At 43.0% G+C, this 12,079-nt stretch overlaps 1 protein-coding gene across 1 annotated transcript in view; it reads right to left on the bottom strand.

Moving 5' to 3' along the window:
• PTPRM (protein tyrosine phosphatase receptor type M) overlaps positions 1–12,079 on the bottom strand; it is a 1,525,420-nt gene that overhangs the window by 508,990 nt on the left and 1,004,351 nt on the right. The window lies entirely within an intron of this gene.

Raw genomic sequence — 12,079 nt, 5'->3', positions numbered from 1 at the left:
ATGACCCAGATTATGACTATTTTGCAACCAGCCTGAAGCTATGGTGGCCCATTTCCCCTGCTTCACCACTGATGACAGAGTGTGATTTCCAAGTATTTAACCCCTTGCACCAGGAAGTGGATCACAAATGTTGGAGTGAATTAAGGTGATACCACTCGCTGTACACCCTTATCATCGTGATGATACAGATTCTGGCTCACTCGCCAGCGCACCTCGAATATAACGCTGCTTGTCGCGACACGAATGACTGCCTTTCACAATAGCGGTCTTATGTGCCACAATGTCCTCTCCGCGCTTTCTTCCACTCTCCCACCCCATGCCACACCTTGTCATAATTCAGAAACACTTCAGCGTAAAGTTCTTCGTAAATCTGAAACAGGCTACATTTTATTCGAAATTGCATTTCATATTGCTTTCACTTTTATGAATACCTAGCGGATAACTGCAGATGGAATAATTTTGAATTTGCATTTAATATCTTCTTTATATTCTGATTACATTTCCGAATGTCTCACTCCTCCTCCGACTGTCCTTTTATTCCACAATGGCTCACGAAGAGCGAGCTCAGCCTCATAAGGGAATAACTAGAAGCATAACTTTTCATGAAAGGCTAAACTCATTACAGATGACATGATTACAGCTGTACACACTGACTGAAAAATTCAATTACACTCCTATTCTTCATATCCTGCTCAACCACAGAAACCGCAACTTGCATTGATAAAGCCCTGCTTGGCATGCTATCCTTCACACGGTCACTGTGCCAACCTTTTGGACACCAACCTCAACGAACCCAGACAGACAAGCTGTGGCCATCTGAAAGAATCGGGAATAAAGATTTGAATGAATTTAACCTCAAAGGGGAAGACGTTTCAACCAGTACGTTTTTTGGCCACCAAGTGTCCCACAATATAGAAATGCGAGAATTGTCCAATAATTTTACTTTTTTTTTCAATATCATTTCTTTAACATTTTCCGACAATACCAGATGGAATTTACAGCTGGCAGAAAGCATATTCCTCTCTCTAGTTAGTCAATTTCATAAGTCTTTATTTCGATATAAAAATCATAAAAGACATTACCGCAACTAGACACTTACAAATTTAAAATTACCCACTAGTTATATCAGCAATCAGGTTTTGCAATACCACATGTTACTTAGAACCACACAATTGTTGACCATCCATCAGTAGTTTCTCTGGCATCTTTCAAGTGAAAGAGTGGCAACTGTTACTTTGTTTTTTTTTTTTTAAAACCTTTATTGACATTGAAACCAAATACAAGTATGGGCCTACAACCCCTGGGGCCGGCCGCTAAGCAGTTAGATTAACAGAGAGCAATTTTAATCACATGTAGCACCTCGGGGAGCAGAATCTCAATGTTAGCGTACTCTTGGCCACTGAACAGCACAATTAGAAAAACAGGATATAAAAGGTTTTCATTTTATAGTATAAGATGGAAGGATCAGGTGCCGAACAATTTCCCAGCAGCGAAAAATGGCAGGCAGAATAGTAAACGTGTCAACAGTAAACAGTAATTGATCAAATCAATGGCGCTGAAACAGGAGGTTCAGGATGTGAAGGAGTATTACGGTCAATTCGCGCCTGCAGTCACCTGCCCTAAGACCCAGAGAAAACCACGAAAATTGAGGCACAGATGAAAAAGGAGGGATTGATACCAAAGGAAACCCACTGCACTGACCCAGAAACAGAAAAAGACAAAGAAAGAGAAGAGAAGAGAAAAAAGGCCATAGAAACAAAATAAAAACGAAAAATCCCCTCCCCCAACCCCCTACCCTGCACCCCTGCAGATGACTACGCCCCCCCCCCCCCCAGCAGTGTGCCTGTCGCCCGAGAACCAAACCCGAAATATAGAAGAAGAAGAGAAAAAAGAGAAAGAAAGGAAACCCCACCCAACGGGGAAGTGGAGGAGGGCGATAGTCTATGCGCTCCCGGTCTCTCCCCCCCACCCTATCAAAGTGGCCCCCCTAAGCCAACACAAGGAAAGTTGTCCACCATACAAAAATACCCCGGGGGGGAACCACAAACCTCCCGCCCCGGAATCCGTCTGTTAATGAAGCAGTCCCGTTACCAATAGATCCATCGTAAACGATTCAACCCACAATCTCAGCCTTGGCCCCGTCTAACAAAGTTGCTGAGTCCCTCGGATAAGAAATGCCCCATCCCCGGAAAGTCAAAGTTCACGCAGAAGCAGCCGGAGCTTGAGTCAGCAAATGGGAGAGGAATAGCAGATCCCAACGCACACGGCTTGCGCCAACGATGTCCCTCCCCGAAGCCAAGCATCGTTCCATCCGCCATGTTGGGAGACCGATTGGGGAGGGGGTGCGACTCGTTCCGACACAGATAAAAGTGTGGGCCAACAGTGTCCAGGATGGGGGAAGCAGTGAAATGCTCCGATAACTGTAGGACCGATGTTTCCGAGAACGTGAAAGGGTCACCAATCTCAGCACACACAATGAATTCCATTTCTTCGGGGGCAGGCACAGCTTCCAGCACCGGGTCCAAACCCACCAATAGGGTTTCCAACAGGGGGCAAGTTGGCTGCCGGGTCTCAAAGATCAAGTCGGGGCTTGTTCCCGGTCCTATGATCCCATCTGTTGCCGACAGCCAATGATTGACCTGGGCCCACACCATCGCGTGAAGCGCCGCAAGTTCCGCCATTACCATCCGCAAGGAAGGGCCACATTGAGTCCGTTCCGCCAGGTTTCATACGGCCGCAGGCATAATGATCCCCACGGAGAGGCGCCCTCTCCGGGGCAGGATACGCCGGAGCAAAAACAGGCCGTGAGGGACGGGCCGATTCAGAAAAGGGGGTGGTGATGAACAGAGTGAGGGACGGGCCAGCAACATGCAGCAACGCGTGGCAGGACCCCTACCCCGGGCCATCAGCGGTGCTAGTGCCGGGCCTATTGCGGAATATTGCATCTGTGGGGCATGGATGGTGTTGGTAGTAGTTAAATCTATTTGTGTTGAGTTTTGGTATAATGTCTGAGGCCCTGAGAGTATCCTCCAGACTTGACACAACAACATGTATCCGCGACTTACAATTGTGACTGAAAACAAGGGATTGTGATCGTAGGCTCGCAAGCACCATAAACAAACCAGTCCATAATTGCTGTCCGAGATCGAGTGAGAAAAAAAGGAGTGCATGAACAAAAGAAGGGTGATGACAGCAGTCACAAATGTCATTGTTGAGTTTGGGTGTTGTGTCTATGGTCTGTAGATTGTACTCTAAATTTGATACCAGCCGCAGCCCGTGCAGGTAAGAGTGGTGGGGCCGGGTTGGGTGGTAGTGGGGGGATTCGTCAGATAACCACGAGGGAAAATGAAATAATTAATTCATTTCCCTTCATCCTCTGTCGAAATCCACCCCCCACCCCCACCTGGCCCCACTGCCCGGCCACTCTTATCTGCACGGGCAGCGGCAGTTTGACACAGTGGCATGTACGTGCTGCTTGCAGTAGTATGTGCAAGCAAATGAGTATGAGGAGAGGAGCGCAAGGAACAAATACATATAGAAACTGATACATAGATAATGGGTAAGGCGACACCTATGCAAGGTCAGGGTAATACTGGATCAGGGAAACACTTGATCACGGAGACGTAAGTATAGCGACTCACAGACACAGGGACAGGTACTCATGGACACTGAAAAGGGACATGCTGATACCTGGACTGGGATGTACCAACACTGGGAGCCACTGGCACGTGGGGCAGGGAGTCACTAAGAGGGACCCAACAACAATCGAATTAGGAGAGACTGATATTATATAAATAAATAAAAAAATGACACTTGCTGAAAGACGAAAGGGGTATTGGCACAGGGAGGAAGAAACACATACAATGGAAAAGGAAGACGGCACTCCACAGATTAAAGTCTGTTCTAAAGACACTCCTTCCTACCCAAAGGACCCGCCAATGCTCAACTGTGCTAAAAGTACCCAAAGACAGGAGCATGCAATATGAACATAAAATAAATTAACATCAGGATATAGAAACAGCATGTGATGCAAGATGAATTTGACCCATTTGTCCTTGATTGCAAAATGAACATAAAATGGGCAACATTTTGCAACGGATAACTGCTCATACACTTGGCTCTCAAGCCCCCAAATGAATGGGTGCTCTTAAAATCTGATTCTATTTCCGAAATCAACAGATTGTGATCTAAAAACTGGGCATAGTGTCAGTTCCCTCGTAAAGAAAGTTATATAAGTACCAGCAATGGAATGGCAGAGCCACATTGGAGTTACGATATGCCCTCTTTTGCAAAGAGTCGCAGAACTTCACAGGAGAATAAATATGGCACACAATCAGAGCAGTCCATAAGGAAGGCATCATCTCTAGAGCCAATCACCCTGGCCCATCTCAGATGCTGACATGAGTAACTTGTAGATGGCTTTAGAAGCACAGGGTACAATAAGTTCAACAAGAACCAAACTGTTGAGCGAAGAAAAGACTTAAGGCGTTATTTATAATTTGTAGGACGCTGGAGAGCTGTCAAAAAGTGGCGGAAGTCCCATCCACCCTATTTACAGTTTATAGGGCCTCTATGTATTCTAAATATGGCAGAGGGACAGCCACCACTTTTTGACAGATGCCCCCATCTGCCAAACTCTAATTAAGGGCCATAAAGTGGGAACTCTAGGTATAAAAGCTGTTAAGTTTTAACTAGAAGACGTGTATGTGCATCTCTGTAATCAGCTATGTGAATTTCCTCACAGGTTGAGGGAAGTAAAAAGAATAAATCTTTTAAGCTATAATTGATTCAGGACTTTTTTCCTTTTCTACGTTTATTCAAAAAACACTAAGATCTTCAGCTATCCCTATAAAAACAAATACATAACTTCAAGAAATTTCGTAATAAATTAGAGGAAGACATGAATACATACACCACAATAAGCCTGAGGTATGAATAACAAAAAGATACCAAAACTAAAACGTTGATGCACGGTTTGCTGTTTTTCAAGTTTTATAAGGCTACGTATGAAGTATTTGTAAGTTGTCTAAAGTACAAATAATAACAAGAAAATAAAGTTGTAAGGCAAGAGTGAAACTGATATTTGTTTGCTCTTAACCCAGTGATAAAGAGGTTGTGGAAAGCACTGCCATGTCGTTTGCAGCTGTTTAGACCCCTAACATACAAGTCATAGATAGTTAAACTTTGTTAATGAATCGGTGCTAAACAAGCCTGGATACCCTCACTGGTGATTAGCCATGCTCTACAAATCCTGACTGATTGAAACATGCATCAAGTTATTAGTGTGTGTCATCTAAGTAAATCCAACTACTCTTAAAGAACTCAACGTCTAGGAAAGTAAGGCTGGGTGGCGTGGAAAAAGGTGCTTCATATGGCTACTGGAAATATTGTAGCATCTTTCTCTGCACAATGCCCAAGTCCATCAAAAGCCTCTCCAAAGATCTCATTTTTCAGGAGTTTTCTAATGAACGTGTGGTTAGATTTAGGTCTCGGGTGTTGTGGAGGTTTGCAGAGCTTTAATCATTGTTCTCTAAGGGATCTGCTCTCTATATTTATACATCTAGGTGTTATTTAAGGGCGTAAATATATGATCTTTAGTTCTGATAATCAGACTGATGGTGCAGAGATTGCTTTTGGAGGTGGCCTAAAGTATTTCTGCAGTATGTTTACAGTATAATATTGAATTTGATTTTAGTGTGCAACTGAAGGCTTTCTTGCGAGGTTAGCATGTCCTGGGTGAACTTCGTTTCATCTTGAAAGTGATAATGGAAATCAACCTCATCCCTAACAAAGAATGCCGGGATAATGTTCTGCGCAATAGGTTGCAGGACAGAAGCGCATTTGAATCGTCCAATGTTCAATCTTTTGTCTTGCTTGTATTTGGACTCTAATATTTTGCTGCCATTATAGAACAATTAACATTACAACATTTCGGAACAGCAGGGATTCTATGGATGTTGAAGATTTAGCGCTATAGCTGCCACACAGAGGTTGCTCCTCCACTATGGTGGTGGAGCGTAGCCCCCGCCATCAGAGTAAAAAAAAAATATAAAACGATCATGAACCCAGGTTTAATATCGTTTTCTTTTCTTTCCTGGACGAGTCTTGGGAATGGGGCTAGGAGGTGATGGGCACTAACGGGGATTTGTGCACACTATCAGTGCACATGTGGGTTTTGCCGGCCGTCTCAGGCTGCCAACCCGACATGCGCATCGAAACGGTCTCCAACCCAGCTGTGTTGCTAGGTTGACGAAAGCAAAGCACAGGCTCCCAGACTCCACGGGAGAGCATGAGGCGCTCAAGCCAATCCTGAAGCTGCTCATGCATTGGAGCAGATTCAGGATTGGGCGAAGGAGAGTCTGGGAGCCCGTGCCCGCAGTGGAGCCATGAGGGCTGCAGACGACAGGTCGTTGTTGTCCCATTTCCATCTGACACTCCCAGGGGCAGGGTGGTGTGCGATTAGGCCATTTCAATTTATGGCTAAGCTCGGTTTTGTATTCAAATATATCACAAGGAGACTCAAGCTATATCTTCACTCAACTATTACTAGAGTTTAGCATTTCTACGGAGAATTGGATGGGAGGGCACAAGAGCGTCAACGAAGTGGCTCCACCCTTGCTGTCTGTTTTATTGAATGCACTCAGTTTTGAAGGATCCATTCTTGTTTTCATAGCAACCAGAACGATGTGTGTCTGTGTTCATGCACGTTTGTGCCTGGTAGTCAAAAGAATGACATTTCTTGCCATACACCGCATGAGCTTATATCAGTTTTGCCGCAGAGTTCTGTGACAAAATGCTAAAATAGGTCCCTTGAACTCCTTCGCAATTTGATACGAGGGAACTGCCCTTTATATATATTGCGATTTACAAGATATCATAGCTCCTCTATCACACACCACATCCAGAGCCAGTTCTGTTACCTGCTGGTGCTTCTGTATCCTACTACTATTAAATTGCATTTCAAAATCGATGTGACTTATCACTGGTACTGAGAAACGCATTTATTATGACATTACACTACATTATAAGAACATTCGGGTAAGGCAGATCCATAAAATCTTCAGTTTATTAAACCAGTAACTCCAGTGACGACGTGAACCTGAACCTAATGGGTTCATTTGTGCTTCATATGCATTTGCAAAATGCAAGACTCCTCCGGTTTTAAATTATAAAGAATATGATTTTGGCTCTGCCTGCCACTTGAATTTGTTCTTGTTTAAACGCCTTAAGTGCCTTACTGATAAGATATTCCACATATGTCCACACTTCAGATCGGAATATGAATCAATTCAAGAATTACATTTATGATTATGACGCTACACCAATCATATTCATAACGAGTGCCATTCATAACGAGAACGAATGCGAAATAGTCTTTTTCTGGGAAATATGCTATTTACCAGCTGGCACACTTGCTGACTATGAAAGGAACATTAAATTCAATGTAAAGGATATGAGATGAATTTCAAATATTTTCATATGAATGATTCTCATAACCGGCTATTTTAAATAAGAAGCAAGCCCCCTGGGATACTGCGTTCTAAAGAGTCAAGCTCGATCGGTTTTGAAATGGCTAACAATAAATAACATTTTTGAAAAATACTGGAATCAAAGGCAGGATTCCTATTTAAAGCTGTAGAAACTGAAAAATACAAGTTCTCATTTGTGGCATACATTCTGCAGCAGCAATCTCGAAAAAGATTCATGTAGGAGAGTTATGGAGTGTGGAGCAGGAGTCGGTATGTGCAAAGTTTCAGTAGTTTTCTTTTGCTAGATACTTTTTTCATACCAAGATTAGAAAGTTTGAATTGAGGGCAAAAAAAAAAAATTAAGCAAAAATCCACTTTTAGTAGAATTCTTTTTCAGAACAGTTTTGTGCAAAAGACTTTCGAAAAATATTCGCTCGAAGTAGTTCACAATACTTCATAACCTTGGTGAAGCACCAGTTTATAAAATATGTTTTAGACACATCATAAGACACCTGCTCAATACTGAATCTGAGGCCCAAATCATGGTTAAAGATCTGGGGTTGGACCGGCAGCACAGATCAGCAGCTATGAGCCTTGCGAGGGTCCAGACATGAGGATGGCTAAGGTGTGGGTGGCCTAGGCAATCCTGACAACACTGATGCTTACTTGCTGATATGTACTGCACTTCTCTCAGCAGTTGCAACCCCTGGATGGACTACGGCCCTTCGGATTCCGATGAAGCCGAACACTATCGGAATTCACAAGGACCTCTTGATAAGACCTTGGAGTTTGAGTTATTTTTAAGTCAGCTGAAGTGTTTGATGGGTATGCGTTCAATGATTTGTTGGTGGGCTCTACATCAAATAATATTTGCAGAGGAATCTCAGAGAAAATGGTAGGGGAGTGAAGGCGTAACCTTGCACGCCAACAGATGATTGTAATAAAGTTCTTAGTCCACCTTGAGGAGATATTTTTGGTTACTTTTTTTTGTTTTGTTTGTAAATGTGTTACACATACACAAAGAGGTACGTCAATGATTTTGGCTAGGGCTGTGATTCAACCTATAGCAAATGTAAACAAGATATAAGCATATGGTAAGCACAGACTGCTTACTTATGTTCTGATGAAGCAGGAGCTGCTCAACACGGCACCTGAAAATTAGATAAACTCAGTGGCTGCTCTCCTCCACCGTAAGATTTCCAGAATTCACCATCTTCAAAGCGTGCTACTGACTCTCTATCAATGTCAATCAATTCTGAATCACACTTTGTCACTCATCAATCAAGCAATCAATGGTTGGTAAAGTGCAACTACACACCCATGAGGGTCTTAAGGTGCAGTGGGAAACAGCGGCAGCTCCGTTGAGTGCTGGGGTAATCCGAAATAATCCGAACAGCCAATTCTTGAGGTGCTTCCTGTACTGGGGCAGTGTGGGAGATTGCCAAATGTGGAGGGGAGGGTGTTCCAGGCTTTGGCTCCGAGGTAGGAGAAGGACTTTCCTCTCCTTCTAAACTTGCTGATACGTGGGACGGTGGCCAGAGAGAGCTGGGCTGATTGGAGTTGTCTTTTGGGTGTGCGGAAGGAGAGGCAGTTATTCAGGAATGTGGGTCCGGTTTTGTGAAGAGCCTTGTATGCATGGGTGAGGAGTTTGAAGACTCGTAGTAATGTACAGAACAAATGTTACATAGAACTGTTCTTTGAAGGAATACAGGGCCAATCATAGATCTCCCGCATATTAAGGCCCAAGACATTCAGAATTTTTGGAAAACAAATGATTATACAGCATGCTTGACTAAAAGTCGGTAGAATTGCTCAGTACGTTACCAGATTAGACACTGACACCTCCTATGAATTGAAGGTAATCAGTGACTCTCAGAAGGGCTTCCCCTGCCTTCCATCCTTCTAGGACCAGCAGACAGTGTACAAGGGCAGTAATAGAGCAAATATTTATTGTGCTTAGGAAGAACAAAAAGTGTGCATACTTGTGCAAAGTGTATAGGAGGTTTTGGAACCAGCTCTGAGAGCACACACACAATACTTTCCACTTCAGATTGTGGGAGTCTGCATCCCCTGATGAAAGGCTCACACTTCTACATTTTAGTAATGATATTGTCCAGGATCTGCAGTGCATAAGTCAAAAGTCAGTCGTCTTTGGATGTACCCTGTAATTTCAGCTGGCTTATTATTAGCTTAAAAGTATTCAAATAACTGGATCTGTGCTTAGCACTTTATTAAGATTCCATACAGAAATAGAGAAAATGGTCTCCTCTATAATTATTGCAAGTCCGAAAACCTTCATAAATACACAGCGGATCGCACAGATTTCAAGTAATGCTTTTATAAATAGCGAAATTACATCCATGTCCCCTACACGGTGGTGACATTCTGTTTTCAAATAGAAGAAATCATAACTCATCGCCAAAGACTCCTAAATCCACAAAGCAAAATGTCACTCCTCTTATCTGGGTTCTGTATTGGAAGCAATTATGTCTTCCCTCTTACGCATTTAAGTGTGTGAAAGATACGGGGGTTATTTTTGTCCAATTCTGAGAAAAGCATCTCAGGAACCTCAAACATTGTTTGCAGCAAAGCGGTCACTAAGCTGTGGACCACCCCCTCACCCCCATCAGACAAGTATGGGAACCTGCTACCAAAGAGATAGTTTCGTTTTATACGATGACCTCTTTATCGCAATGGATAGGACTAGGGAACAACTAACACAGAATCAGAGTTGCTGAAATCCAGAGAAATGAATTCCAAAGAAGCCTCATATTGATTCCATCTCATGCCTGTTTGTTCCGACGCACTACACTTCTATCTCTTTGTCTCTCTCAAGAAAGGTCTTATCGACTCGTGCTTCCTCAGTGTTTTGAGATCTTTCTCCTTCTGTCTCCCCTTTTCTCTCTTGCATTGACAACGAGAAATAAGTCCCAGTCCCTAAAACTGAGGGCTGATGCCCACTCCCTGCAACCGCTTGTACAAATGAGGCACTGACCATCGAGAGCAGCAGATAAACCTAAGAAGAGGAGTATTGGGAGAACACATTTAGAGAAGCTAGCTGATAAGAGAGTCACCCATGGCAAGCTGGTGTTTCAGGAAAGACAAACGATGGCTGTGTGGAAAGATGTAGTAAACAAATATTCAAGAGAAGGTATATTTTGGGAAATGAGTGCATGTTATCAAAAAGTACACAATCAGACAGATGTGCTTGTTTTGGTATTTCACAAATGTTTATTGCTGCCTATATCAATCAGAATCATTTTATTGATCTCAGGGGGATGAAAGGTTGAGTGGAGCCACCAGGATTCGAGCCTGTGGCCATTGGCGAGACAGTGATTCCTGAACTAGATGCCTTAGGCCACTGAACTATCAGACTTGGGTTTAAGGATGCCTAGTGAAAGTCATGAGCTCTAACCATTACATGTCAGAGCAGAGGAGGGTGGAAGTTTAAGTGAGTTTTTTAAGGTCAATAACCAGTCAAAAACAATCCCCCTTATCGCATTAAATGACCTTAAAGCAGTTAAACCTTTGGAAGTCTAAAAGATGTTCTGGATTATACATATCCAAGTTCTTGTATAGTGTCCTGAAATCTGTACTTTGTGGTATTCACAATAACAGCTATAAATGTATCAGTGTAAAAGAGTTCTTCAGTTTACAATACAGAGCAAAAACAGCAAAGGAGGGAATTATTTTCTCCTCAATGTGCGTCCTTAACTGAAGATCTAACTGGGGTGGATTTTCAGGAGTAAAAGGATTTTTTTTAACGCTACAGGGTGAAAGTATGGGATGGCATTCCAGAAGGAGTGGGAGTGACAACAACCGAGGCATAATATTAACCTGAAGCATTTAAGGTAAACTACAATATACGAGTAAGCAAGATAAAAACCTGGAGATAACATTGCACCTTCTATATGGCACTTCTTCCTACTAATATCCGAGTACTAAAGTAGTAAATAAGTGCAGAAATGGTCAACAACAGCAGACACTGGTTGCTAGCGGACAGATAGCTGGCCTGGAATTGGGGGCAAACCTGTGACATCTGATGATGAGAGTGGAGTATTGTAGGCCCGAGTCTTTGGAAGTCATATGGGCCAAGAAAGCGCAAGATAATAAGATGAGAAAAAGGAAGTAGACTCAGGGTTAAACTGTAAGGGGGCAGCCAAGTTGCGAGTTGGACCCACTTAGCGGCGGAATTATTAATTTCACTTCAACACATCTCATCACTTAGCAATAGAGGAAAGGTTTCTATCTCACAACATTTAAGATCATGAGATTTGATTAAGCTCTAAAGGAATAGCCTGAGGCAATTCCAGAGCCTGAATTCATATACTTAGACAGAGTTTCCTCCTTTCTTTTTCCACATTCACTGCTGTTGATTTTCTCGATATGGCTCGGCTACAGTTTTCTTGGGTATACATAATGGAGGTCAGCTCCAGCAAGTAACGTAGTGCCCCGATTACAAAGAGTTAATGCTTGTTCCTTTTCATCGTTTGCTGCTACAAAGAACCCTTGGAAGGCTGTAGAGTTTATACCCTGTTGTTTTCAAGAAGATAATTTGCTGTACTATCAGACTTAGATCATGATCTGTCCAAATGACTCCAAAGGAAGGG

Source organism: Lissotriton vulgaris, chromosome 4_1 (genome assembly GCF_964263255.1).
Source record: "Lissotriton vulgaris chromosome 4_1, aLisVul1.2, whole genome shotgun sequence".
Lineage (NCBI taxonomy): Eukaryota > Metazoa > Chordata > Amphibia > Caudata > Salamandridae > Lissotriton > Lissotriton vulgaris.
Note: the sequence above shows the minus strand (reverse complement) of the source record. Positions and strands in the feature narration are given on the sequence as shown.